The following is a 24,639-nucleotide window of genomic DNA, read 5'->3' as shown; positions in this document are numbered from 1 at the left end:
GGACTAAAAATGTAAAAACCAAACCCCAAAAAACAAAATCTGAAAACGAACACGATCATATACCGTCGTACTTCCCACCAATAAATTATGGCAACTGGCGATCGGGCGGCGTTATTCCCATGAACCTCCAAACAGCGTCCATGAAGCCAAAGTGTTTGCTTTCCGGGGGCAGTATGATTGCAAAGCTGAACCTTAAAGGAATGTCCAAAAGGGCACCACCAGGAGTGGAGCCTGCGGCTTAATTGGACTCCACCCGGGAAACCACAACCATGCCACCTCAAAAAAAGATGCACACATTGAAAGCTTTGTCGATTGTGTGTGTGTGGTATGTCCATTTGTAGTTGTGCTAGCAATTTGTCAGGTTTATTCCGTTAACGAACGAGACTCCGGCATGCCCCTGAGGTACGCGTACAGCTTACTAGAGGGATACGCGAGGCTCTGGCACGCGCAATCGAGCAATAACAGGGCTATCATGGCCTTCCATGTCCGGGGCTACATGCGCGCTACACTGAAAGGACCATCTTTTGTCGCTTACAGGTGCAGATAACCTGCTGAACACCGTTAGTGATGGGGATCTGGGATTCCAATAATTCGCCGTGAACGATGATTTCCCAGTATGTGCAGGTCAACAGCAATTCCTGATTTCGGCCTAACCGCCATTCCAGAAAAAATGCAAATCATTACGTGTCTAAACCATAGGTGCTGTAGCTTGCTTAACAGCTCTGCAGCCGTTCTCAGGCCCAGTATGGATTCTACAAGATTCGAGAAAGTTGATAAAGGGTAGAGTTTCACCGGATAACACGTATATATGTTGCATAGTTTACAAATTAAAAACCTATGTGTATCAATCAGGAGGCAGGCTCAGACGGTCTCAGGCCCAGTATGGATTAGACCAGATTGTACAAAGTTGAGATAGGGTACATTATCACTGGATAGCAGGTTTATAGAGCATAGTTTAAACATTTAAAATCTCCATGTTCTCTGCATGGATTACACAGCAAGCTAAAAACTAGAAAAAAGGAAATGTATTTCAAGCGTACACCATGATACACTTTTGGTGGTATTTTTAAATCTTCATTTATATTTCTGTCTCAGTAAGACAGCCCAGACTCTCTGCAATAGGAAATTAGATGCATACAATTATTTATCTAAAGTCTAGTGATGGCAGAAATCTACGAATTACTATTCACGGGAACAACTTCCGTCACAATTCTCAGAGGCGATGCTGACCCTCAATTAATTAGTGTGTGGACACAGCAAAAACCATTCTTTGTGAAGAAAATGTTGCTGTATCGCAGTACCGCTAATCCCATCGCCGTTACTCATATCCAATTTTGATCACAGGGAGATATGTAAACATGGTGCTCACTTCCTATCATGATCTGTCACGTAACTTTGGAGTGCAAAACACAGAAGCCACAGGCCTTTGGCGATTCTATTGGATTGGCATGAGAGGACACATTTAAAAATGTGCGCTGGAATGTCACACGTCTGTGGGTAGGAAAACTGTTAAAGCTGATGAGAAACCACCTCTGCATCTCATTGTGAGTCGACGTCCATAAGAAATGGAAGCCATTGATCATCTGAAGCTGGATCCCGGCCAGCGGGACAGGGCATAGCTACGTCTTAACCATCATCTTCTATCAGTTCACCAAATTTGAAGTGCCAGTCCCAGTGATGGATTTAACAGCCCAGACTACACAGCGGAGGAGCAGGGAAAGGTAAACATTGCAAATGCTGGGGCCCTGCCCAAGCAAGGGGGACCCACTCGTGGGCGTCGGCACTGGCAATGGGCCCCTCATAGTACGGCGGTGTGTCTGACGGTGGGTGTGCACCACCACCGTCAGAGACACTTGAGTGCACTATGAGGGACCCTGTGCCAGTGCCAGCGCCCATAAGTCGGCCCACCCACCTGTCCAGGGCAATGGCACTCACACGGTTGCGTACGCTCGGTGGTGTCCCCGGCCATTGGGGGGAGGAGGCTGCCCAGTTAGGGAGGTTTACAAAATGGCATATGTTGATGTGGGACATTCACCTGCTGCTAAAGGCAAAATTGGTCAAGTCCCAGGAACAGGCGGACCAAAGAAAACAATTTTTCTGGCAACCTATGTGTCATCAGGGTAAGGTGGGACAAAATCCATGGAAACCCATGCATGGTTCATTTTAATGAAGGTTAGATCATCCACATTTTGGGTCGACAGACGGGTCCTTTTTTCTGTCCGTATTGATCCAGCAGCACTGAAGACTCTTTCTGATAGCACACTTGCAGCTGGGCATGCGAGCTCCTGTAAGGCATATTGTGCCAATTCAGGCCAGGTGTCCAGTTTAGCTGCACAATAGTCAAATGGGAATGACCTGTGAGGGAGAACATCGATATGGGAGGAAAAGTAGTTTGTAACCATACTTGACAAGTGCTGTCTCCTGTCACTTTCAATCGATGCAGTATTACCAGTCGTGTGAGCAGGACTTGAAAAATCAGTCCACAACATGGTCATGAAACCCCTGTCTCCAACGCCACTTCTGATGTGTCCACCACCAACACCGCTTCCAAGTTGCCCCCGGCCCCTACGGCTCGTGTGAGAACCATCACCGCTGCTGTGTGCTGGGAATGCCTCAACCAACCAGTTTACCAGAGTGGCTTGTTTGTTAGCCAATATTAGGTCAAGGTTCTCCTGTGGCATGATGTTTTGGAATTTGCCTTTATAGCGTGGATCCAGGATGCTGGCCAACCAGTAGTCATCATCGTTCATCATTTTGCCAATGCGGGGGTCCCTTTTTAGGATCTGCAAGGCATAATCTGACATGTTGGCCAATGTTCCCAGTGTCAATGATGCACTGCGAGTGCAGGGTGGAGGAGCACTTTCTGGCAAATCTACATTCCTCCAGTCACGCACAAACCCTGTACCAGACCTTGCAAAGCCAACATTTTCTCTTGCCCCACGAGAAGCATCCTCCTCCCTTAAATAATCATCCACATCATCATCCTCCTCCTCCACCTTGTCCACGACAGTTCCCTGACCAGACAATGGCTGACTGTCATCAAGGCTTCTCTCCTCTTCCTCCTCATCAACCTCGGCTGCAGACGCCTGCTCCTTAATGTGCGTCAAAGTTTGCATGAGCAGACGCATAAGTGGGATGCTCATGCTTATGATGGCGTCGTCAGCGCTTACCAGCCATGTGCATTCCTCAAAACACTGAAGGACTTTACAGAGGTCTTTCAGCTTCGACCACTGCACACCTGTCAACTCCATGTCTGCCCTCAAAGTGCCTGCCCGTGTATCCTCCCACAAATGCATTATGGCCTGCCTTTGTTCGCACAGCTGCTCAACCATGTGCAGGGTGGAGTTCCACCTTGTTGCAACGTCGATAATTAGGCGGTGCTTGGGAAGGTGGAGCAATCGCTGCAGCTTCTGCATACGACTGGAGTGTACCGGCGACCGGCGGATGTGCGAGCACAGTCTTCGAACCTTAAGGAGCAGGCCTGTTAAATCCGGATAATTAGTGAGGAAGCACTGCACCACCAGGTTCAAGGTGTGAGCCAAGCAAGGTATGTGTCTGAGTTTTGAAAGGGCTATGGCTGCCACAAAATTCCGGCCGTTATCACTAACTACCTTGCCTGCCTCAAGATGTAGACTGCCCAGCCATGACTCAGTTTGTCGCTGAAAGTAGTCAGCCAGTACCTCTGCGGTGTGTCTGTCACCCAAACACATCATCTGCAACACAGTCTGCTGACGCTTTCCACTAGCTGATCGATAGGGGGACACCTCGTTTGCAACACTGTCTACTGCGGATGCAGTGCTCGTGCGACTGCGCTCTGTGGACCAGCTTTCACTTCTGGAGGAGGAGGAGGAGGAGGGTCGAACGCCTACTGCCAACTGTTTCCTATACCGTGGGCTAGGCAGCACTGTGCCACCACCGCTGTCCCCTGTGGACCCTGCATCCACCACATTAACCCAGTGCACAGTGATGGACACGTAACGACCCTGCCTACTGGACCATGCATCAGTTGTGAGGTGCACCTATCCACTCACTGACAGCTTGAGTGCATGGACAATGCGGTCTTTCACATGAAGGTGGAGGGCTGGGATGGCTTTGCGAGAAAAGAAGTGACGACTGGGTAGTTCATAGTGTGGAACTGCGTAGGCCATTAGTTCGCGGAAAGCTGCGCTTTCAACCAACCGATAGGGCATCATCTCTAATGAGATTAGTTTGGCAAAGTGGGTGTTCAAAGCCAGTGTACACGGATGAGAGGATGAGTACTTTTTTGTCCTACTCATAGTCTCTGGTAGGGTGAGCTGTACTTGAGAGCTGGATATGGTGGAAGTAGCGGTGGACATGGCGGACTGAGAGAGGGTTGATGATGGTGATGGAGTTGGTGTTCTTTCTGATGGCCTAGATTCAGTCTTTCGTTGCAATAACAGTGTGATTCCCTGAATGATTTGCCCTTGCGACGACAACTCAACATTTGCTGCTGGTGGTGTGCTAACCGGTGGACTTGTGGGGGAAACAATGTTGCGTTGCTGACTACCTTCTTTGGGAGCAGTAGCACATGTGGTACATGAGGTTTGGTAGTCCGTCCACGCTTGCAAGTGCATGGTGGTTAAATGTCTTAGCATGCAACTGGTATTCAAATTTCTCAGATTTTTCCCTCTGCTAAAGGTCTTTGCGCACTTCTTACAGATTACCTTTGCCTGATCATTAGGATTTTGTTCAAAAAAGTGCCACACTGCACTCTTCCTACTAGAGAAGACAGTTTGAGGCCTTGCACGCTGTGCTTTTTTGACCGTATGGCCAAGCTGTCCTGCAATTTTTTGGGTTTTTGTAACCCGTTTTTGGACTGCTCCGGGCCTGCCAGATAACAACTGTTGCGATGTCGATGCCCGCTGCGGATGCTTCTCCTCCTCTTCTGAGCTATTGGCAGCGGCACACTCTAACCCCAATGGATGCCAATCTGGGTCAACAACTGGGTCATCCATTGCCTCCTCTTCCATGTCATGTGCACCTTTCTCTGTGTCACCGTGTATGGTGGTATAGTATGCGGGAGGGGGCAACTGAGTTTCATCAGGGTCAGATTCTGGCTCAGTACACTGCGAGGACAATGTAGTGCTCTGAGTGAATGTACCAGCAGATAAATCTAGCAGTGGCTGTGCATCAGTGCACTCCATGTCAGATTCATCTTGGCCTGGGTAATTCATGATTTGACTTGATAACCCAGGCATGGTATGTGAAAACAGCTCCATGGAGTAATCTGTAGTGTGGCCTACCGCATCCTTCAATTTTGGTAGGGGTGAAGGACACAAGGAAAGGTGTGGTTCATGACCATGAGCCTCCAATGACGACTCAGTGCTTTTATTTTTTAAAACTTCAGAAGAGGAGGTGATAGAGCTGGAGGCTGAGTCAGCAGTGTAAGCCAAAACTTGTTCTTGAAGCTCCGGCTTTAGAAGCGGTTTACCTACTCCCAGAAAGGGGAGCCTTTGAGGCCTTGTGGAGCCAGACGATGACGCAGCCTCAACACCTCCAGTATTAGGTGCTATTTTGCTTTTGCCACTACCAGCAGATCCACCCCCAACACCATCATTACCAGCTGCCAACCCCCGCCCACTTCCATGGACTCTTCCACCACACTTCCTCATTTTTTGGAAAAATTTACCCAAATTTACACCAACTCTCTGGTACTGTAAAACAAGGTACAAGGTGTATATAGTACTGGGGAGAATTGGAATGTCTCTATACTTCAGAACACTGTGGGATTCAGTCAGGCCCTGTTTATTTAACACCGCAATATGACAGGCAGATTCTCTATGCTGTTAGAAGGGTGTATAGAGGACTGTGTAGAATTGGAATGTCTCTACACTTCAGGACACTGTGGGATTCAGTCAGGCCCTGTTTATTTAACACCGCAATATGACAGGCAGATTCTCTATGCTGTTAGACGGGTGTATAGAGGACTGTGTAGAATTGGAATGTCTCTACACTTCAGGACACTGTGGGATTCAGTCAGGCCCTATTTATTTAACACTGCAATATGACAGGCAGATTCTATATGGTCTTGGAAGGGTGTATAGAGGACTGTGGAGAATTGGAATGTCTCTACACTTCAGGAAACTGTGGGATTCAGTCAGGCCCTGTTTATTTAACACCGCAATGTGACCGGCAGAAATTGCCTAGTGTATGACAAACTACAAGGTGTATATAGAATTGGGCAGAACTGGAATCTCCCTACAGTGTAGGTCTGTGAGAACGGAGCAACTCCTCGACTTATCCTTACAGAGTCACACACAGATAGCTTCACTGTGGCCATGATAACAGCCGTTACACGGTACTGAGAGAGGAGTGTGCATGTACACTGCTGTCCAGTGTATGTAAAATTGTCAAGCTCCGTGTTTTAGTATACGGACTGACACACGCTTTCTCTCTATAGTTTTGAATGTAATCAAACAGCAAATATACTAAACTGTTTGAAAACCAGACAAAACTATAAGGTGTAGGTCTGTAAGAACGGAACAACTCCTCGACTTATCCTTACAGAGTCACACACAGATAGCTTCACTGTGGCCGTGATAACAGCTGTTACACGGTACTGAGAGAGGAGCGTGCATGTACACCGCTGTCCAGTGTATGTAAAATTGTCAAGCTCTGTGCTTTAGTATACAGACTGACACACGTTGTCTCTCTATAGTTTTGAATGTGATCAAACAGCAAATATACTAAACTGTTAGAAAACCAGACAAAACTTTAAGGTGGAGGTCTGTAAGAACGGAACAACTCCTCGACTTATCCTTACAGAGTCACACACAAATAGCTTCACTGTGGCCGTGATAACAGCTGTTACATGGTACTGAGAGAGGAGCGTGCACGTACACCGCTGTCCAGTGTATGTAAAATTGTCAAGCTCCGTGTTTTAGTATACGGACTGACACATGCTGTCTCTCTATAGTTTTGAATGTAATCAAACAGCAAATATACTAAACTGTTTGAAAACCAGACAAAATTATAAAACCAGACAAAATTATAAGGTGGAGGTCTGTAAGAACGGAACAACTCCTCGACTTATCCTTACAGAGTCACACACAGATAGCTTCACTGTGGCAGTGATAACAGCCGTTACACGATACTGAGAGAGGAGCGTACACCGCTGTACGGTGTGTGAAAAATGAACGCTCAGTAACTCACAAGGACAAAACAATAAAATCTGGATTGCTTTGAAAAAAGCAGTTTGCTCAGCAGTGGGCACACAGCAATGCAGCTACCAGGTAGCCTTAAAAGGCAGCCTAATAACCAACAGAGCTGATGCACCAAAATATAGCCTCCCCTCGCACTGCACAGTGACTGGTGTGTTGTACAGGCAAAATCGCTAGCAGCAGAATCAGTTTTTGGTATCTTTTTCCCTGCCTAACACTTTCCCTACAGAATCAGCAGCAGCTCTCCCTATTCTGAGATCAGCATGAGTAACATGGCGGTCGGCGTGCCCACCCTTTTATACCCCCTGTGATGCCCCACAAAGCAAGCCAATCACTTGCATGCCCTTCTCCAAGATGGTGGTGACCGCTGCCTATGTCATCACGTTGCCCACAGTGTCCGTTCTTCCTGATTGGCTGCAAAAAGGGCGCTCAATTATCTTTTGAAACGCGACATTGGCGCTAAAGTCGCCATCCTCGTGGCCAACCTCACGCTAAGGTCGGGTTTCGTTTCATGAAACCTGACTTTGGCAAAAGTCGGCGACTTTTCAATTTTTTCGACCCGTTTCGCTCAACTCTAGTGCTGATTTCCACTTTCCATCCCTTTCAGCACCTCACAGTCAGTGTCCCAGGCCAGCTGCCGCGAATCCTGTCGGATAACGTGACCCAAAACGTTTCCATGATCCTATGTGGCTACCTTTCCGTAGAAGGTAACTGTGGTAGTTGGCTGTGATCTCTACAGCTGCCACCACTGTTGGTTTTCTAGCTGAGTCCTGTTGTCCACCCCACTAGACAAGGGGCCGAGACCCTTTTGTGACCTGACGTCCGTCAGCGTGAAACGAGCCCCACCGGGAGCACTCTCTCCACCCGTGCCTCTGGGAAATCCCTTTCCCCTTCAGGGAGCTTCCTTCAGTCTGTACCAGCAGCCCCTCAGTCTAGGGGTCTGCTGCACAATCATATCTCTTTCCTCCCTCCCTTACGGGAGAGTTGCCTATGCATGTTTTTCCCCTTCTTACCCTATGCGAAGTCTCATCCTATCTTCCCTTCTAATCTCCCGCTCTAACCCTCAAGCTCCACCCACCTTTAAACACCCTTTCCTGTCAGCAGTTAGGAGCACCTGCTGCCCTAGTGTATGGTGGATGCAGTGATGTCAGAGCCAGGGCAGGTGTTTCCATCCTACCTGAAAAGTGGGATACTACACCTTTGGGGGAGGTGCAGTACCTCTGTGGCGAATGGAACCTCAGGGGCACCACTCAAATATTGAAGAGAGCATATAAGGTTCCCATTTCCCAGTAGAGGTCAGACATATTGCGAGAGTGTAGCCAGGCAGAAGCAGTTATAAGCTGTACTGACCAAAAGAGAAATTACTGCATCATAGTTAACTAGTAAGTAGGGGTGAGTGAGTAGTACTAATAACGGTGTGCTGTTTCTGATCTTAGACTTACTACATTCAAGGTTTGGTATTTGCCTTTGGGAGCGTTTTTTGCACCCAGACTCTTTATTTTTTGTCTTTTGTGCTGCTCTAAGTCTACTTTTAGTATCTATCTATCTATCTATCTATCTATCGTCTATCTATTATCTATCTATCTATCTATCATCAGTCTATCTACAATCTATATATTATCTATCTATTACGGTATCTATCATTTATCTGTCTATTATCTATCTATAATATATTATCTATCATATATCTATCTATTATCTATCTATTATCTATCTATCATCGATAATTGTTTTCATATGTACAGTATCTATGTTCTAAAAGTTAGCAAACTACCATATTTTAGTCTGCAGTTTTATGTATTTTTGACTGTTTGTGATTTTTCTCATTATCATATTCCATGAATATTTCTCCTTGGTCAGCAGACTGCTGCCATCATTCGTTTTCCTGATATTATTGTTTCTATGATAAAATAGCAGTCATTATAATTAACAAATAATTAATTTCATGCTTCTGGTGGAAGTAATTGATTTTTGGCCGATTTGCAGAATATTCCGGCTCACACATCACTTAGCAGCTGATTAAAATATCCATTTCTAATTTGCATTCCTCTTTCTTAATCACTTGCCTGTTTGAAGATAATGTAAGTACCTGAACTTGTTTTGATGTTTGTTGCTTTTTTTCATGTTGTGACTGGAGAAGATCGACTAATGTTTTAATTAGATAAATATCAACAAACGAAGCTTAGAAAGTTTTGCAAAAAAAAAAAGTTTTCCTTTACATTATCATGATTATGCACAAAGTACTTAACTTCAATTACTGAAAAGTAAATATATTATACATATTGATAAAAAAAAACAGCGGGGTGATTCGGAGTGTGTGCAAGAAAAGGACACCAGGTGTACAGAGAGGCTGACTGTATAGGGAGGTAGGAGAGATGGATCCCTTAGTTAAAGGAGCTAGAGGATACACAGTAAAAGGGCACCTGGTGTATAGAGAGACTGACTCTATACTGTTTTTAGACATACAGTTAGGTCCATATATATTTGGACACAGACAACATTTTTCTAATTTTGGTTCTAGACATTACCACAATGAATTTTAAACCAAACAATTCAGATGCAGTTGAAGTTCAGACTTTCAGCTTTCATTTGAGGGTATCCACATTAAAATTGGATGAAGGGTTTAGGAGTTTCAGCTCCTCAACATGTGCCACCCTGTTTTTAAAGGGACCAAAAGTAATTGGACAATTGACTCCAAGGCTATTTCATGGATAGGTGTGGGCAATCCCTTCGTTATGTCATTCTCAATTAAGCAGATAAAAGGCCTGGAGTTGATTTGAGGTGTGGCGCTTGCATTTGGAAGGTAACAGCCTGGCCTCTGAGTGTCTCTGTCACTTTTTTTGCTCCTCTATCCTCCTCCTCTCCCTCCACTCTAGATAGACTTCTATAGGTAGCTGTAACATGATCCTTCAGTGAGTTCTGAGTCTGTCTTGGCTTTGACCAAGTTGGATTCTAGCAGATTTTCAGTGTTCACGTGCATGTGCGAGACATGAAGCCGTAGGGACTAGAACATATTATTCGAGCACACCCAAGACTCTCGGGTTAGGACCTGGGCATGATTGGATAGCACCTTATCCGAACATGTTCGCTCATCACTATGATCTTTCCAGCTAGCTATCTTTTTTCATTTTCTATTTACCACTAATAATTTGTAATATTATCTCTTTGCTTGGACACAAGTAGATTTTCCTCCACTCCACAGACTGACATAATATTGCATCCTAGGACTGCCAAGGGGTCACGGGAGATGACATTTCATCCTTTCGTCCTGATCTCTGCTCCTCTCTGCACAACCTTCCAACTTCTTGCTCCATTGATGGCTTTAGATTGCGCTGATGTCAGTCGGGTAACAGCCAAGGTCACGTTCATGACATCCAAGGAGGCTTCATCGAAGGTTGTGTGAGCACCACGAGAAGCGCACAATGGTGGCTACGCATCTACCGGAGGTTTCATTTGTCCCTTAATTGGATGTTTTGGAGATAAATGCTTATATCTCTTTTACAGAAAAAAGGAAAATAAAGCATTGCAATTTACTCCACTCATCCACATACCGGGAAGAGTCATCTGTTTCTGCGGCTCGGATCGACAAAGGGCATCTGTTAGTCTTATATCATACTTTTAGTCAGTGTTTATTTATTTGCAGAGAAATCAATGCAGCACCTGTCAGGAGCGCTTACCCGGCCCATCGCTTCCTTAATACCTCAATGCGGACCCATATCAGGAGAGTCAAAACTGCAGGCAGATGTCAGTTTATCTGCTAATCACAGGCAGCATCCGGCCGAGGGATATTACACCGGCGGCAGCTCCTTCAATTTTCTTCAAGGAGGAAAAGGAGAAGAATGGATTCACTTCTGGAGTCAATCTAGAGTCAGAGGAAGAAATTGCAAAATGATTGACAGCTCAGACGCAGAAGAGCCGAGTCTATCACGACGTGCTATCAGTGGATTTATAAAAGAGCGACCTAAACGAAAAAAAAATCTGTTCTGCTTTTCTGGTTCGGAATATTGCACCCACCGTGTCGATCTACCATCACGTCAATAATTAGAAGTCACTGCTATCAGCTCCATGTAGACTAATCGACAGTTCACAGATGCTCTTATGGTGGCAGTGTCCACCCTCATCTACTGGGTCTTGTACAACTGCACAGGTCGCACATAAGGTATATATACCACAGGCCTCAATCTGTTGTAGGGCGTGGGGGACTTAGGCTATGTTTTTAGGCTTTTTTAAAACATGTCCACTCCAAAATCTTCATGTTCATATGAGGATGGTTTTTGTAGCACTTTTTTTTTATCCTGAAGGGGTTTCAAAAAACATTTGGTGGCAGCTATTAAGTGCAAATTAGAAATATACCAGAAATGTATCAGAAGTGACCTCATGGTAAGAGCTACAACTGTTTACTGACTGCTCCTACCTCGTTATTTTCCCACAAATACATTCAGAATGCTTACATCTGCCTTACTATGCTCCACTAATCCTTCTCCTTTGCTATCCCCAGACCCCATCACTCTACAAACAAATAATTATCTTGCCCTCCCTCTTACCTCCCCAACTGACCTCATGTGCATGTAGGGAGGTTGAGCTGACGGACAGATCTGCCTGTAGTAAGAGGCAGAGGGGAGGCGCAGTGTAGGTATAAAAGCGCTGAGATAAAGAGAAAGGGTGCCGCGTTGTAGTTTGACCATTAGAGGGCAGTGGGGAGTGTAGGAATGTGACTGTGTAACTGCCATTGGTCAAAGAAACTGTCAGGTGATAGTGGGCGGAGCTACCAGGACTGGGAGTATAAGAGGTTGAGGGAAGGTTCTGGAAAGTCCAGTCAGCGACGGGAGCACACTAGTAAGGAGGTTCTGCTGTAGAGAAAGAGATGGTTGAGGCAGTCACGGGGTGTGACCCAGAGGACGGTTGCCACAGACGAAGATGGTCTGTGGGTATTGGACGGACGGTGTACTCAGAATGGTGAAGCGCTGTGGTGGATGGGCCTAGAGCAGCCACAGTGAGAAAAGCCACAGAGGACGCCACGGTTATAATAACAAAGGAAGTGACGGTACCCAGGCCTGTACACAGAGAAGTGCAAACTGCTGTCATAAGCTGCGGTGGTCGTCATAAGGACGGCCAATAAAAACGGACCTGTTGAATACAACCTCTGTCTCAGTCTCGTGTCTGTCGGCGGCAAGAAGCGGGTCACCCCCCCATCCCTGTTGGTTACACTCTCTCACCTATCCTACATGCACACCTGCTCCTCAACCTCACATCCCTCCTATGAAAACACACTCTCCTTCACCTACTGCTCTCTCTTTGCTTCTCCTCACCGCTGGCGATTTATCTCCCGATCCTTGACCTCCACAGCTATGATACCCCCCCCATTATTTCTCCCTTCACTCCCCACCTTCTAGAAACTACCGCAATCTCTCCAACATAAAATCCATTCACTTGATCCCCACTATGCTGCTCCTTTTCTCTGAGCGCTTTGCAATGGTCGTTCCATCTGCAATAAGGTCCATATCATGCATATCCTCTTTACGTCTCACAACTTATACTTCCTGGGCCTCACCAAACCATGGCTGACAACCTCCGTTGGCTCTCATCTGCTGCTCTGTGCTAAGGTGGCCTTCACTTCACTCACACTGCTCGCCATGGCAATAGACACAGTAGTGTTCTCCTTTCTAACAGCTGCACCTCTCTGTCTCCATCCATTCTCCCTCCAAATGATCATCATATATCGACCCCCAGGCACAGCCACTGCCTTTATTGACCACTTCTCCACCTGGCTTCTATACTTTCTCTCTGCTAACATTCCCACCATCACAGTTGACTTCAACATCCCCACTGACACTCAACAGTTGGCAGCGTCGAAACTCCTGTCGCTTGCTTCATGCTTTGGTCTTAATCAGTGGTCCTCCACAGCCACCCACACAAACGGACATAAACTAGACCTTATCTTCACCTGCCACTTCTTCCTGTCTAACCTCACAACCTCCCATCTCCACCTATTTGAACACCATCCACTCACATTCTCATATCTGTGATTCTCACCTGCCTCCCATGTCCAGCAACTAGCACACACCCGCAGAAACACTGTCCACCTAGACATTCACACACACTCCGACTATTCTGTCTCTGTCCTGTGTATCTTCACTCCATGACACACACAGTGCCACCATTTTCTACAACACCACACTGGTATTAGCTATTGACTTAGTCGCCTTTCTCGTGCATGTCAGAGGGAGGTAAATCAAAAATGACAAAAATCTTGGCACTCAATATGTGAAATATTCAGACACTTTTATTTTGTGCATCCAGACAGAAAGGTTTAAACGTTTTTGGTCCAGCATAGGACCTTCATCAGAAAAATCTCGTTTACTGAATTAAATAAATCCTTGCAATGGTAGCCGCTCGGATCCAGGACGTAGCTGCGAAAGCATCGGGCACACATCTAGTATTGCTATATTCTCCTTTGTGGCCTTCCTGCTCATAGACAGATTATAATCAATCTGCCCGGGGACCTGAGGCACCAAAGGGTGGGGTGGGGGGGGCATGGCCAGATTGCCATCATTATAATGTTTTGTGAACCAGACTGGGCCATTGAAATCCAAAAGTCATTATCTCAGTAAATTAGAATAATTAGCATAAAAAAACATCTGCAAAGGCTTCCTAAGGCTATGTGCACACATTGCTTTTTTAGCATTTTCGCGGCGTTTTTCCGCTGTGAAAACGCTAAGAAAACGCATCCCATGCAGTCCCATGGGATTCCACATTACTGTGCTGATAAAAAGCAAAAGGCACAAATATCCTAAAATAAAAAAGTAAAAAATAAATTGCAAATAATGCATAAAGGTAATAATAATAATAAGGGTATTTAGTAAACATAATTTTGATCAAAATAATGTACAAGCCATCCCGCCACGTCACGGCATCCCTTGTGGGACAGTCCCTACTCTAGTATTTAAAACCTTTCAACTTGCCAAGTGACGTGAATGTGAACAAGGATCGAGTGGCTGAACCACTAGTAAAAGCACAGGCCAGACTGGATGGCTTTCCCAGCTCAGAAAGAGGGCGGTCACACCCATATACGCACAGAATGCACAATGATACGAACAAAAAACTGGAGTCTGAACTGAGAAAGTAAGTTAATGTGTATGCACAATGTAAGTGCATATTAACACATGACCATTAACCAGAGAAAACAAAAAGCAAAAGACACAAATATCCTAAAATAAAAAAGTAAAAAATAAACTGCAAATAATGCATAAAGGTAATAATAATAATAAGGGTAATGCTGCGTATTTTTCTGCTGCAGAATCGCATCGCAGAAAAATCTGCAGCATGTTCATTCTTTGTGCGGAATTACATTGAAACGCTCACTTTATGCATGTGGCTATGCCCACCATGCGTAAAGTGAGCGCTTCATGTGCGGATGGTGTAGGGTCAGAGCAGGTTTGCAGGATGCCGTGACGAGCCACGAGACTGAGTGTGGTTTGTGGAAATAACTTTTATAAACTGTAGCCACTGGGGCTATATTGAGCAACCAAAAAGTATTCACAGCAACCAGTCGACGCAGGGACTCAACAAACCTAACAACACTTTCTTATGGGTAATGCGACTAACCCGGTTGGCCCGGGTGCTCTAAGCCACGTATGACCAAATTGGGGAGTTCTTATCTCTTATAATAAACTTATCCTTCCAGGGGTCTGTCAGGATCAGAGGCGTGGCTGCGTAGAGGTCGCTGATGCGGCTGCCTTGACGCCGCGATATTCCGTGATGGAGCTGGGCTCGACAGGCCCTTGAAGAAATGATGCCAGCGGGGCGCAACAGGCAATGAAGAAACGATGCCGGTGGGGCACAACAGGTCCTGAAGAAACGATGACGATGGGGCGCAACAGGCCCGGAAGAAACGATGACGGTGGGGCGCAACAGGCCCGGAAGAAACGATGACGGTGGGGCGCAACAGGCCCGGAAGAAACAATGACGGTGGGGCGCAACAGGCCCTGAAGAAACGATGACGGTGGGGCGCAACAGGCCCTTAAGAAACTATGACGGTGGGGCGCAACAGGCCCTGAAGAAACTATGACGGTGGGGTGCAACAGGCCATGAAGAAACTATGACGTGGGGCGCAACAGGCCCTGAAGAAACTGTGCCGATGGGCGCAACAGGCGTCTCCTTGAGGCTCTCGTCTCACCGCGGGGTTATGATGCAGTCTCAAAATATAACCGTTCACCAACCTCTGCTCAGGGTCCCTTAGCAAACCAGACGGGAGCCTCTATGGCTGCCTGTAGCGGGATCGCGTCCCCAGGGTCCGGTGATGACAGGGCCGCAACTGGGGGAGAAGGCAGGGGGGCAGTGTCCTGACCGCTGTAACGGAACAGTCTGTAGTCGCAGCGGTAACTGGAAGACGCGGGCTTGTCACAGCAGGGAGGGAAACAGCGGGGGCGGCTGTATGCGACCGTATGAGGGGAGCGGCCGCCGGTGAAAGTCACTCACGTGTCACTTGTCGGTGAGTGCACAGCTTTCCTTTCACAGACCCCTGTCGGTCTCTCCAGAACACACCGTCCACTCCCTCGGTCCTCTCTGTCTCACACGGTTTCCTGCCTGTTGTCCGGCTCTCTGTCAACTGACACCTGAGCGCGCCTCCTGCTCCTTTTATCCTAGCCCCGCCCCCTGTTGCCCTGACACCCTTAGTCGTGTCTCTCCCTTTGTCATCCCCCTGGTGTGATTCCTTCAGGAACCCTGATGGCGGTCCCCTTGGTTCCGGCCCAGTCACTATATGGGGGTCCTCCTCCCCACAATGGTACCCAGGGTCTGGAGGAGAGGAGACTGTCCTCCAGGCCCTGGGTACCATATTCCTGTACAAAATAGAACTAAAATAAAAAATCGGGATATGAGCTTTATATATACTATATATTTGTCTTTTCGGAGTCACCAGAGGTTTTCTACATTTTAATTTTTGCTGCAATTTTCTTTTTATTTTGCATTCAATCCATCATAAACAACATGTGTTACCGTATTGCTGAAAAAGCGCATGAAGCTATGTGTCAGCCCCCATTACTTGACAGTAGATAAAGCGTCTCCCTGCTCATTTATACACGACGTCGGCTTCGGCTTCATCACGAGCAGAACATAAAGCGAAGATGAAATGGATAGAAAAGGAGGAATTATGGTTAAGAGTTGTTCAGACAATCCCTGCTCGTCTTCTTCAGCTGATAGAATACACTTTTAACATCGATGACTGAGCACCTGCCGCAAATTTTTACACCATGTCCTTGTTTACTGTTGACAAGAGATAATCCCAGCGCTCTTCTCCAATCATGCCGCGTTCCAGGAGGTAACGAGAGGGAAAGAGAATGATGGATGCAATGTTACCAAACACAACCCTCCGCTGCTTAGACATGAATCCCGGTAGCCGAGGATTTCACTCAGCATTATTTATGGAGAAATATCACTCAGCCAGGTGGGAGGATACTGTGATGTAGATCCCGGTGAGCGACCCTTGTTTGTCTAGATAAAGGGAAGACAAGGTCCATCTCAAGTATATGGGTCAATCCATAAAGTCTTGAAATGGATTTTTCTCGAGGGTAAGAAGGGATGTATCATTTTCAGCCTCTGAATAGAAGCATTGATTGACAGAAAGGAGAGACCTTGAAAAAAAAATTGAGAACCCCCATAGAGTGGCATGTAAAAGTTTGGCCACCCTTGGTCAAAATTACTGACATTGCGAACAGTAAAGCAAGTTGAAGATGAAATGGTCTCTAAAGGGACAAAAGATAAACATGACACATTTCCTTTGTATTTTAGGCAAAAAAAATTGTAATCTTTTAAATTTTAAAAATTTCAAAATGAAAAATGGGCCAATGCAAATATTTAGGCACCCTTGGAGATTTGTGTGCTCATATAACTTTGTGTTAGGGTTATGGCTTGTTCACTATCATCATTAGGAAAGACCAGGGGATGCAAATTTCTCAGTTTTATAAAAACCAAGGCTCCTCTAACCTTGTGCCAAAAAACAGCAGCCATGGGTTCTTCTAAGCAGCTGCCTAGCACTCTGACAAGGAAATTGGTGGAGGCTCACAAAGCAGGAGAAGGCTATAAGAAGATAGCAAAGCATTTTCAAGTTGCTCTTTGCTCAGTTCAAAATGTAATTAAGAAATGGATGTTAGCAGAAACAAGCAGAAACAATGGAGGTCAAGATAAGGTTTGGAAGACCAAGCCAAATTTCATTGAGAGCTGCTTTGCTAGAGAGGCAAATCAGAACCTACTCGTGACTGCAAAAGACCTTCAGAAAGATTTAGAAGATGCTGGAGTTGTGGTACATTGTTCTACTGTTCAGAGACACCTCCACAAATATAGTTTTCATGGAAGAGTTATAAGAAAACCTCTCCTGCATCCTCACCATAAAATTCAGCATCAGAAGTAGTATGCAAAAAGAACATCTCAACAAGCTTGATGCATTTTGGAAACAAGTCTTGTGGACCAATGAGGTTACAATAGAACTTTTTGGCCACAATAATCAAAGGTATGTGTGGAGAAAAAAGGGCACAGAATTTCAGGAAAAGAACATCTCACCAACCATTAAGCATGGTGGTGGATCAATCATGTTTTGGGGTTGTGTTGAAGCCAATGGCATGGGGGACATTTCACGGGTAGAGGGAAGAATGGATTCATTGAATTTTCAACAAATTCTTGATGCAAACATAACACCGTCTTTAAAAATCTGATGCTGAAAAGAGTATGGCTTCTATAAATGGATAATGATCCTAAACACACGTCAAAATCCACAACAGATGACATCAAAAGGAGCAAGCTGAAGATCGTACAATGGCCCTCACACTCCCCTGATATGAACATCAATGAAAATCTGTGAATAGACCTTAGAATAGCAGAGGATGCCAGACGACCCAGGAATCCCACAGAACTGGAGGAATTGTCCAAAGAAAAATCGATGAAAATGCCTCAAACAAGAACTGAAAGACTCTTGTTTGTCTACAAGAAGTGTTTACAAGCGGTGATACTTCCAAAATTGGGTGCTGCTACGTACTAACCATGTAGGGTGCCCAAATATTTGCATCCGCCAATTTTCCTTTCTGTAATTTTTAAAATGTAAAAGATGACAGTATTTTTTTTTTGCCTAAAATACAAAGGAAATGTGTCATCGATAACTTTAGGCCATTTAGAGATTATTTCATCTTCAACTTGCCTAACTGCTCACAATAACAGTAATGTTGACCAGAGGGGGCTATAGTTTACATGCCACTGTATATGTTAGGAATGGGGCCATGAAGCAGATGTGAACAAAGCCTTAATTATGCAGAAAGAGCCACATTTCATCTGGAGCTAGGTCTGACATCATCTTCATATAACTGGTTCTTTGGCTATGTGGACAGATTGGGAAAATCTTGGCTTGGCCCAACTGTGCCATGGTAGAGACCAAAAGTTGAGTCAAGAGGGCAAGAAGTGTCATTGGAAAGAGCTGTGGTTTTCGGGCACCATGTAATGTATGTAACCGTTACCATCTATGAACAGAACCTTAATTATGCTGAAAGAGCCACATTTCACCTTTCAAACATTTCTGGCTCTGAAACATGAAAAAGAGACCGTCTTAGTAGATGGAGTTGGCACAGTGCTCTCTAAGGTCCTCTAGGTATAAATTACTAGGAAGGATAGGACAAATCTCATCGCCCCCACAGATCACCCATCTCTTTTTTTAATTTCTTGATTTTTATTACACTTACAATGGAGTACGGCGGATGAACGCGACGGCTAACAATATGATTAGACTTTATTTATAACCACAAGAAAGGAATTGATTGATGAGACAGCTAATACAAAGGGAACGCGGCAATGTGGGGATTACTGCGAATATAAACTGATTAGTAAACAAACAAAGGCGGAGAAAGTGAGATGAGAATTGTAACAAGTCGATAGAGGAGTTGTGAGCATAAATTATCAGCTTATAATTGTTCAAAAGGAGCCGGGGAATGCTGCTTATCAAACCACCCGATACAGTCCGGCGCTGCCGAGGATTTTAATGAAGAGAGAGCACTTAGCCAAACATGAATTCATTTCTATTAACTGATGTGTTAGTTTTTAACGGTTTTAATAAGCTGCGGAGAACAATTAAAGGAAGAACTGAGATTATTTGGAAGCAATATAGAGAATGTCTGTGCTCATCCCTGTGTCATGGCTTGTTCATAACTCTGTCATGGCTTGTTCATCCCTGCACCATGGTGTGTTCATCCCTCCATCCCTCATCCCTGCGTCATGGCTTGTTCATCCCTCCATCATGGCTTGTTTATCCCTCTTTCATGGCCTTTTCATCCCTCCGTCATGGCTTGTTCATGCCATCATGATGGCTTGTTCTTCCCTCCTTGATGGCTTCTTCATTTCCTTTGTCCTGGCTTGTTCATCCTTACATCATGGTTTGTTCATCCCTATTTCCCACATTCCTCCATCATGGCTTGTTCATCCCTCCATCATGGCTTGTTTATCCCTCCGTCATGGCTTGTTTATCCCTCTGTTATGACTTGTTCATTCCCCTGTCATGGCTTGTTCATCCCTCCTTCACAGCTTATTCATCCCTCCGCCATGACTTGTTAATCATTCAGTCATGGCTTGTTCACCCCTCCGTCATGGCTTGTTCACCCCTCCGTCATGACTTGTTCATCCCTCCATCATGGCTTGTTTATCCCTCCATCATGGCTTGTTTATCCCTCTGTTATGACTTGTTCATTCCCCTGTCATGGCTTGTTCATCCCTCCTTCACAGCTTATTCATCCCTCCGCCATGACTTGTTAATCATTCCGTCATGGCTTGTTCACCCCTCCGTCATGGCTTGTTCATCCCTCCATCATGGCTTGGTCATCCCTCCGTCATGGCTTGTTTATCCCTCCATCATGGCTTGTTTATCCCTCTGTTATGACTTGTTCATTTCCCTGTCATGGCTTGTTCATCCCTCCTTCACAGCTTATTCATCCCTCCGCCATGACTTGTTAATCATTCCATCATGGCTTGTTCATCCCTCCATCATGGCTTGTTTATCCCTCCGTCATGGCTTCTTTATCCCTCTGTTATGACTTGTTCATTTTCCCTGTCATGGCTTGTTCATCCCTCTTTCACAGCTTATTCATCCCTCCGCCATGACTTGTTAATCTGTCCGTCATGGCTTGTTCATCCCTCCGTCATGACTTGTTCATCCCTCCATCATGGCTTGTTTATCCCTCCGTCATGGCTTGTTCATCTCTCCATCATGGCTTGTATATCCCTCCGTCATGGCTTGTTTATCCCTCTGTTATGACTTGTTGATTCCCCTGTCATGGCTTGTTCATCCCTCCTTCACAGCTTATTCATCCCTCCGCCATGACTTGTTATTCATTCCATCATGGCTTGTTCATCCCTCCGTCATGACTTGTTCATCCCTCCATCATGGCTTGTTTATCCCTCCATCATGGCTTGTTCATCCCTCCATCATGGCTTGTTTATCCCTCCGTCATGGCTTGTTTATCCCTCTGTTATGACTTGTTCATTCCTCTGTCATGGCTTGTTCATCCCTCCTTCACAGCTTATTCATCCCTCCGCCATGACTTGTTAATCATTCCGTCATGGCTTGTTCACCCCTCCGTCATGGCTTGTTCATCCCTCCATCATGGCTTGGTCATCCCTCTGTCATGGCTTGTTTATCCCTCCATCATGGCTTGTTTATCCCTCTGTTATGACTTGTTCATTTCCCTGTCATGGCTTGTTCATCCCTCCTTCACAGCTTATTCATCCCTCCGCCATGACTTGTTAATCATTCCATCATGGCTTGTTCATCCCTCCATCATGGCTTGTTTATCCCTCCGTCATGGCTTCTTTATCCCTCTGTTATGACTTGTTCATTTTCCCTGTCATGGCTTGTTCATCCCTCCTTCACAGCTTATTCATCCCTCCGCCATGACTTGTTATTCATTCCATCATGGCTTGTTCATCCCTCCGTCATGACTTGTTCATCCCTCCATCATGGCTTGTTTATCCCTCCATCATGGCTTGTTCATCCCTCCATCATGGCTTGTTTATCCCTCCGTCATGGCTTGTTTATCCCTCTGTTATGACTTGTTCATTCCTCTGTCATGGCTTGTTCATCCCTCCTTCACAGCTTATTCATCCCTCCGCCATGACTTGTTAATCATTCCGTCATGGCTTGTTCACCCCTCCGTCATGGCTTGTTCATCCCTCCATCATGGCTTGGTCATCCCTCTGTCATGGCTTGTTTATCCCTCCATCATGGCTTGTTTATCCCTCTGTTATGACTTGTTCATTTCCCTGTCATGGCTTGTTCATCCCTCCTTCATAGCTTATTCATCCCTCCGCCATGACTTGTTAATCATTCCATCATGGCTTGTTCATCCCTCCATCATGGCTTGTTTATCCCTCCGTCATGGCTTCTTTATCCCTCTGTTATGACTTGTTCATTTTCCCTGTCATGGCTTGTTCATCCCTCCTTCACAGCTTATTCATCCCTCCGCCATGACTTGTTAATCTGTCCGTCATGGCTTGTTCATCCCTCCGTCATGACTTGTTCATCCCTCCATCATGGCTTGTTTATCCCTCCGTCATGGCTTGTTCATCTCTCCATCATGGCTTGTTTATCCCTCCGTCATGGCTTGTTTATCCCTCTGTTATGACTTGTTGATTCCCCTGTCATGGCTTGTTCATCCCTCCTTCACAGCTTATTCATCCCTCCGCCATGACTTGTTATTCATTCCATCATGGCTTGTTCATCCCTCCGTCATGACTTGTTCATCCCTCCATCATGGCTTGTTTATCCCTCCATCATGGCTTGTTCATCCCTCCATCATGGCTTGTTTATCCCTCCATCATGACTTGTTCATCCCTCTATCATGGCTTGTTCATCCCTCCGTCATGACTTGTTCATCCCTCCATCATGGCTTGTTTATCCCTCCATCATGGCTTGTTCATCCCTCCATCATGGCTTGTTTATCCCTCCGTCATGGCTTGTTTATCCCTCTGTTATGACTTGTTCATTCCCCTGTCATGGCTTGTTCATCCCTCCTTCACAGCTTATTCATCCCTCCGCATGACTTGTTAATCATTCCGCCATGGCTTGTTCATCCCTCCGTCATGACTTGTTCATCCTGACTATCCAGTTCAAATTACTAATACCGACTGACAAAGCCATCCATAACCTGTCTTCTCCATATATCTATGAACTAATCTCCTGATATCTTCCCTCACGTAAAGTCCGGTCCTCCCCAAACCTCCTTCTCTCCTCCACACTTATTTGCTCCTCATCTAACCGTCTCCAAGACTTCTCCCGAATATCGCCCATCCACTGAAATTCTGTGCCCCTACAAACCTGAACCTGATATCCCACCTCTTCAGGAAAGCCTACAGCCTGCAATGATCCCGCAACCTCCTCACCACTACTGGAGATACCACCTCAACCAACACCGGAACTGCTGCAACCCACCAACCTACTGTCTCCTTCCCCACCATCCTGTAGCATGTAAGCCCGAAAGGGCAGGGTCCTCTCCCCTCTGTATCAATCTGTGATTGTTAGTTTGTTTACTGTAAGTGATATCTGTAATTTATATGTAACCCCTTCTTATGTACAGCACCATGGAATCGATGGTGCTATATATATAAATAAATAATAATAAAAAATGTTTTTGCAGGCATTGGAAAGTTACTATGCATAGAAAAATCAGCATGCTACTTTTCTTGAGTATTCTGCATGGAAACATCAGCAGATTAATTCCTCTGACTGTGGCTATTCTTTTTACTGATTTGCAGCACTTACCTGTGTGATTTCTGCCATATCAATATGCATGTGCAAATCTGACCCATGTATAAACAGCTCAAGTGGGAGCACAGCCTTATTTACTTACCTTTTAGAATGGATAACAGTGATATTTCCCAAAATTGACCCATATGGTATTGGTCATTAGTTGTACATTTTGCATTGTTGGAAAAATTGGCCAAAAGGTTACATTTCTGGAGTGCATTTTTTGTAAAATTGGATTGGATTTTGGTACAGTGTTTATTCTCTGAGGTCTCACAAAGAATAATAAACAAAGAGGAGGGACAGGGTTAAAAAAAAAAGCTGCATTTTACTCACCTACCCTTGACCCGCGGCTGATTCTTTATTTTGCCTCCACTGGCATGCAGCTCCTTGGTCCTCTGTCAATGGCATGCTTTGCCCGTCACATAATTGCGTGGGCCTCAGTATTGAAAGAAGCAAGGAGCTTCGCAGGGAACCGGGGTGCTGCCGAGGAGTCTGAGCGAGACTATAGGAGCGGTGAGCATAATGTCTTTTTTATTTTAAACTATTTCCTGCCCTCTAACGACTCCAAAAAAGTGGTTAATTGAATCCCCAAAAATCACTGCAACCGAATGTTGGCTTCTGCAGTGTTATGCTCACTATCTTGATAGCGCGTTTATAGATCAGCAGGGGATTCAATCGGTAAAAAATACAAAATTTTGTAATTATAAATTATTACCTAACCTTGATTAAATTTAGTTCAATACTAGTAATTACATGGAGATTTGCAAAAAAAAAAACCCTTCTCCCATTCTGGTGAGCCATTTAGGGTTCTCTTCACTCCGCTGAATCTTCAGCCACTATCAGTCATTGGGGGTAATGGCACTTAATAAAGAGCCCCATCCCCACTTTTGAATCTTTTACTTTTGCGATTTCTAATTTTCCTACCATTTCATATAGTTGCGTGAAATTTTCACGTCAAGCATCAAAATGTATAAAATGCACTTAATTATGGACGTAAGCAGAAAACTTCCACTGTTTATGAAAATTGAAACCATGGTTAAGTTTTTCTGACCAAAGGTGGCCAAAATGGAAAGAGCGGAACATTTGTTCAAAGCAGAAAAAAATGAATTTCTACATGTTAATGAAAATAGAAGAGGCAGAAAAGACGTACGCGCCAGAAAAGGAATTTGTATAATTCTTTTTATTTTTTTTTATATAGCGCTAATATTGAACGTTCATGAGATTTGCTGGTTCAGGTTTCAGTCGTAGAGGAGATAAAACCGACTACAGAAGCGTCCACCACTTGTGAAAATCCAAGACAGGAAAGTATTCATAGTGATGATCCTTTTCCTTTAAAATTCAAAAGAATTAAAAATATCTCGCTTGGATGGATCTTTAAGGGAACCAGATCCAGAAGAGCCACATCTATCTGTAAGACTACTCTGTAGTAATGTGAACCTCTAAACACAATTGGATTGACGTTGTGTAAACAGGTTCAGAGACTAAGGAATCTCTTGTAAGACATTATGCTATGGTCTTTTACAGTTGGATTCCCAGATTTGTTACCAGTTGGAGGTAGGTTGGCATCTGAAAATTCATTGGTAGATCAGTCATGATGTGACAAACCAGATGGAGACGTGACCTGAAGATGTGTAGAGATGTTCGAATCAATTCTAAATGAATCAGTTTTTGACAACCTTCCAAAAT

This window comes from Dendrobates tinctorius, unplaced genomic scaffold, assembly GCF_039654945.1.
Source record: "Dendrobates tinctorius isolate UK_male_01 unplaced genomic scaffold, ASM3965494v1 ptg000116l, whole genome shotgun sequence".
NCBI lineage: Eukaryota > Metazoa > Chordata > Amphibia > Anura > Dendrobatidae > Dendrobates > Dendrobates tinctorius.
This window is presented reverse-complemented; position numbering follows the sequence as displayed.